The sequence below is a fragment of the Protopterus annectens genome, chromosome 6.part0, assembly GCF_019279795.1.
Source record: "Protopterus annectens isolate FY-2018-M chromosome 6.part0, PAN1.0, whole genome shotgun sequence".
Classification (NCBI taxonomy): Eukaryota; Metazoa; Chordata; order Ceratodontiformes; family Protopteridae; genus Protopterus; species Protopterus annectens.
The window spans coordinates 1,658,819,855-1,658,825,854 of NC_056737.1; positions in this window are offsets into that span (position 1 = coordinate 1,658,819,855).

Here is a 6,000-nt window from a genome sequence, read left to right on the forward strand (position 1 = left end):
ATTTAGAGTCTGCTTTCACAGTGTGGATTCTGTCAGTGAGCCAGTTAGCAACCCATCTTGTGACATAGGGATTTATAACTAGTTTAGTGAGTTTATCTATAATTCCAGAGTGGGGGATGATGTCAAAAGCCTTGGTGAGCTCTAGATAGGCTGTGTGAACCACCTTACCCTCGTCTACAGCTTTGGTGACTGCTTCAAAGAAGTCTATCAGGTTTAGGAGACATGATCTGCCTTTTACAAACCTGAACTGGGTGTGGTCCAGAGTTTGGAGATTACCAATGTCTTTGTTTATAAGTTCCATAATGATACATTCCATGGCCTTGCACACCAGGCTCATTAAGCTAATGGGGTGGTAATTCCAGGGGTCAGTGGTGGCTACCCCTTTGTGGAGTGGGATAACCGTCACTGTGCAAAACTCAGTGGGCATAAAGCCTGAGATAAGGCTATGAATGAACATGGTGCTTAGGTGGGGTGCCAGTTCATTCTGTAGTTCATGTAGAAAGCAGCTTGGGATGTTGTCAGATCCCATGGATGCTGTGTTCTTGGCTTTGGAGAGTGTGGTTTTTACCTATGCAGCCGTGATTACAGGAACTTTGCATTCTTCCAGTATACAGATGGGGCCCTTTATGGGGTGAGAGGGGTGTAAAATTAGCACTGAACCTATCTGCCTGGATATTGGCAATATCAGTTGGTTCTGTATATTTAGTGCCATTGTTCTATAACTCAGAGTAGATCTGAGTGTTGCCATTGAGATTTTTGACATAGCTATAGAATGCTTTGTGGTTGTCTTTAGAATCAGTGGTGATTTTGTTTTCGTAACTAGCTTTGGAGGATTTTATGAGAGATCTCAGCTTCTTACTGAGGCTGACCAGGGAGTTCCAGCAATCATGGGATTTTACTCTGTTTTGCAACAGTTTATTTCTTCTGTTATAGAGTTTGTTTATGGCAGAGGACCAACAGATTGGCTTCCTTTTTTTTGAGGATAGCATCTTAGTTTTGTTAGGGATAGCACAATCTATGCACTCGTGTAAGTGCTTATAAAGTGCATTTTGTAGGATTCAGCAGTTATACCTCATTTGTCTGCCTGCATGGCTGTCATGAAGTTTGTCACTTCTATCTAAAGAAGTGTGAAGTTAGCGTTGGAGAATTTTTTTACGGTGGGTTCCCTAATGGGGGGTAGGGATGGGATGTGGATGTCTAGGGTGATTAGCTTCTGGTTGGATCTGAGCAACAAGGAATTGACCTCTGGTGTGGAACACTGGTCACCCATGTTGGTAATGACCAGGTCTAGGATATTGCTGCCCCTGGTGGGGGGGTGGATAAGTTGATCCAATGTTTTGGAATTTATGAATTCCAGAAAACGTTGAGCAAAAGAGTTAGTACAGGAGTAGTTTTCCCAGTTAATGGTGGGGTAGTTGAAATTGCCCATTATTAGGGTGTTAGATTGTACCCTAATATTTTCCAGTGTATCAAGAAATGAGGAGTGTGAATCCTGGGGCATGGTGGGGGATCTGTAGCAAGTTACAATTTGGATTGCATTCTTGCCCAGAGTTAGTTGCACTTAGATAATCTCCGATGCAATATGCTGAGCAACTAGCCTGGAGGTGTGGATATCCTTAATGAATATGAACACGCCTCTGCCTTTAGTGTTTCAGTCCAGGTTAGGTGGCCAAAAGGTGCGGTATGAATTATAGCCTGGTAATGCAGGGGTGCTCTCTGGAGCCTTGAACCCAGTCTCTGTCACTGCACAGATGTCGATGTCCTCCATTTTAAGGAGTGCCTCGAGTTAATGTATTCTGAGGTTTAGACTTCTAGCATTGAGTAGCATTACCCCCAGATTTTGCTTGCTTGTATCTGTTATGGTGGTGATTTGTCATTTGAACCTTGCCTAAAAAAGGCACTATATGGGTGGCAAGAGCCTCAGCCAGTATCCGGAATCCCAAGGGTGACAGGTTCAAGCCATCTCTGACAAAGCACTACAAAATGTAATATAATGTTGTGAGTTCCCTCATGGACAGGACCATTTGGTGGGGGTGACAGCCTTGCTCTGTTAAACTCAAACATCCAACTATGCTCAATAAGGGTACTTGTGTTTTTACACAACTTGGCTTCTACACACCCTACTGCTGTTAGGCTACTGGCCTAATATGAATATGTGAATAATCTATGTGCATATGTAGGCCTCCCAACCTGTTGTCTCCGACATGGCCTGCTGATGTCATCTACTATAAGTTGACCTGCAACCAGGTAAAATTAGACTTGTGCTGTGGCGCTTGTGTAAAGTACTGAGTTCTGTAGTCTGTGTATTTAGATAGGTAGGCGTTCTGTTGTCACTGCAGTTTAACTGTATGTGTGTGTGCGTGTGTGTGTGTGCATGTGTGTGTGTGTGTGTGTGTGTGTGTGTGTGTGTGTGTGTGTGTGTGTGTGTGTGTGTGTGCCTGTCTAGCCAGAAGAGCAAGCAAGCATCCTGCAGTTACCACCCCAATCCCAAAAATTAACAGTATTTTGATAATTGCACCTGCCTACAGATCCTTTTCACGCAGGCCTCCCAACATGCCTTGCAGATGTTATTCGCTATAAATTCACCTGTAGCTATGTAACAGTCAGACTTGTGCTGTAGTGCCTGTGTAGAGTACTGTGTTTTGTAGTGTGTGCACTTAGAGAGGCAGGGGTTCTTTTCTCACTGCAGTCAAGTCAGTGTGTGCATGTCTGTACTCAGCAGAGTAAATGTGCTAGCCTACAGTTACTTCTCCAATGGCATGGCTTTCCAGTAATTTGATACTTGCACCTGCCTACTCATCCATTTCAGTCAGGCCTCCCAACTTCTTCTCTCCAACATGCACTGCTGCTGTCATCCACTATAATCAGACTTGGGCTGTGGTGCGTGCATAGAGTACTGTGTTATGTAGTTTGTGCACTTAAATAGGTAGGGGTTCTGTTCTCACTGTAGTCTACCGGGAGTGCATGGATCTCTACTCAGCAGAGAAGACGTGCTATCCTAGAGTTACTTCTTCCATGGCATGGCTTGCTAATATTTTGATACTTGCACAAGCATACCCATCCATTTCATGCAGCCCTCACAACGTCTTATCTCCCACATGGCCTGCTGATGTCATCCACTATAAGTTGACTTGCAGTCATGTAAAACTCAGAGCTGTGTGGTGGTGCTTGGATAAAGTAAAGTGTTCTGTAGTCCATGTACTTAGATAAGTAGATGCTCTATTCTCACTGCAGTCAAGTGTGTGTGTGTGTGTGTGTGTGTGTGTGTGTGTGTGTGTGTGTGTGTGTGTGTGTGTGTGTCTGTAGGGGTCTTATAGGTTTATAGGTACATAGTTGTTTACTAGGATAATAACCACAATGGCCTTTTTAAGCCTAGCCATGCATCCCAAATCTCTGACAAGTTCTAATACCCTTGATAAGTGTAAGCATGGGCCTGGGAGATAAACCATTTACAGGTTACCTCTGTCCGTTAGAGACATAGGTGCCAAACCTGGGATGAATTTCTGGTTTCCCATCTAATTGTCCAAGTTGCACTTGAATTGGGTTAGGGAGGAACTCTGCTTCACATGGCTGGGGAGCCTGTTCCATAAATGGGGTAGTTTCTGGGATACATACCTATCTCTCCAGTAAGTCCCATTTATATCACAAGCAAGGTTTAAGTCTTTAGAATGGGTAATTCCGGTGCTGTTTGTTTTGTGGATATGCAGGAGGTCCATCAGAGTAGGGTCTGACAATGCCCTATATGCCAGGCATAGAGTTCCCCTCAAAAGCCTGTGGGAGACAGAATACAGGGATAGGGCCTTGAGGTGGTCTGCATAGGAAATATTACTTATGCACTTTATTCTTTTAGTGAGGAAACCCTCTGTGGACATTCCAGTTGTTGTATATGCCTTGTTAGGTACATAGCAAAGGGGTCATTGTACTCAGTGATACGTCTGATGAATGCTGAATACAGTGCAACAATGACTTCATTCGATTTAGATACCATCCCTTGTTTATAGGTTGCTCAACATAGAATGATTTCCTCACCACAGTAGACACGTGATGATCAAAGACTAGATCACTGTCTATGTGTGTCCCTAAGTCCTTGACTACTGAGTCAAATCTAAGGTGTGTGCTGTCAATATGATAGCAGGGATGGGTGACTTCCCAACGGATTCTATTATGCATTTCTTGGCATTTAATTTTAGTCCATGGCTCGGACACCAGTTGTTTATCTATGTCAGCTCCTCTTGGAGAACATTTGTGTCAGTGTGAGTTTCAATGACAGCTCCTAATTTGCAATCATCTACAAATTTAGTCAGCCAGAGACCACTGGCATTGGCCTTCACTTCTGAGAAGTAAATACCAAAAAGGAATGGTCTAAGGACTGATTCCTGCAGAATTCCAACTTCTTGAGTTTGTCAACAATACCCGTTTGGGGTATTGTGTCAAATACCTTGGTTAGGTCAAGGTAGGCAGTGTGAATGACTCTGCCCTTATACATTGCATTGGTGACCTTCTGGAAGATGTCCACTAGGTTGAGTAGGCAAGATCTGCCCTTGGTGAAACCAAACTGTTTTGGATCCAGTGTCTGGAGGTTTACTATATCTCTGTTGAACATCTCCATGATAATTTTTTCCATGGCTTTACATATAAGATTGGTGAGACATATGGGTCTGTAGTTTCCAGGGTCTGTAGATGGCCCACCTTTGTGCAGAAAGATGATTGTTGCATTTCTCCATTCATGAGGCATGAAGCCTGTTCATAGGCTACAGTTAAATAGTAATTCCAGAGGTCCTGATAGGTCATTTTTCATGCTATTTAGAAGGCATCCTGGGATTTTGACTGAGCCCAGAGATGCAGTGTTCTTGATTTTAGAGAGAGCATTAAGGACCTGTTCCCTAGTGATAGTAGAGGGAGTTATATTTCATGATATTTCCTGAGGGAAGGTTGAGGGGTAGAGGGAGGTAAGTTTGGACCTGAATTTACAAGCCAGGAGGTTTGCTATATCTTCTGGCTCAGTATAGTTGGCTCCATTTACAATGAGCTCTGCACACAATTGTGTATTGCCTTTGAGATTGTGGAAATAGCTAAAGAATGCTTTGTTGTTGTCCTTGGCATGGGAGGACAAACTTCCTCATATTTCATCTTCCATGTGAAAGTGGTGTGTGAGAGTCTGCATGAACACAGCCAACCTCAGTGCTGGCTCTATGCCTTGGTATGTCTGTCAGGTGTTATCCATGCATGGTAGCATTATCAGTTCATCACTGTCACCCGGAGCCATGAGAACTGGCTCTGCCAGGAGTTGCACTTTCACCTCCACACCCAAGGTCAGATGCAGTACTGCTACCTGAACTTGATTGATGTCAGCTGGACATGCTTCCTTCTCGGGAACAGACATGACCATGATGCCATGGCCTGCCACGTTTTGCTGTGGAAAGCACACTTATCAATGGAACAGTGGAAGTACTGCCACTATGGAAAAATGATAGGGAATGGTCAATCTGGCTATCTGCAGTTGTTGCAGCTGGCCTATGCCCATGAGGATGCTGTTCCCCTCCCAGCAGATGTTCCATCACAGACACTGCTTGTTCCACAACAGATACCTCTCAGTCCAACACAGATGCCCCTCATTCCAAAGTGTCATTCATCCGATCCTGAATCAGCAACAGAGTGGAGGTAGTCATGCGTGTCAACCTGTGCCACGTCTACAACCTTGAGCATTTGTCTGGAGCACTTTTATGAACATGTCTATGCCTCCATGATGGCCCTTAACATACATTGAGTGACATAGGATGAGACATCTGCACCAGGTGGAGGAGGGACAGCAGCCCCCTCTGAACACCAATATCAACACTCCTGCATGGCACCTCACCCGCACTTTGGCTATGGCCAGAGTCAACAGGCACAGATGCCACAGTAGCTACACTTCTCTGATGACTGTCCTTGCTCTCCACCTGTCCAACATCTGTGGGCTCAGTGAACTGGGTAGGCATAGGCCTACTGGCTCTGTCAGTG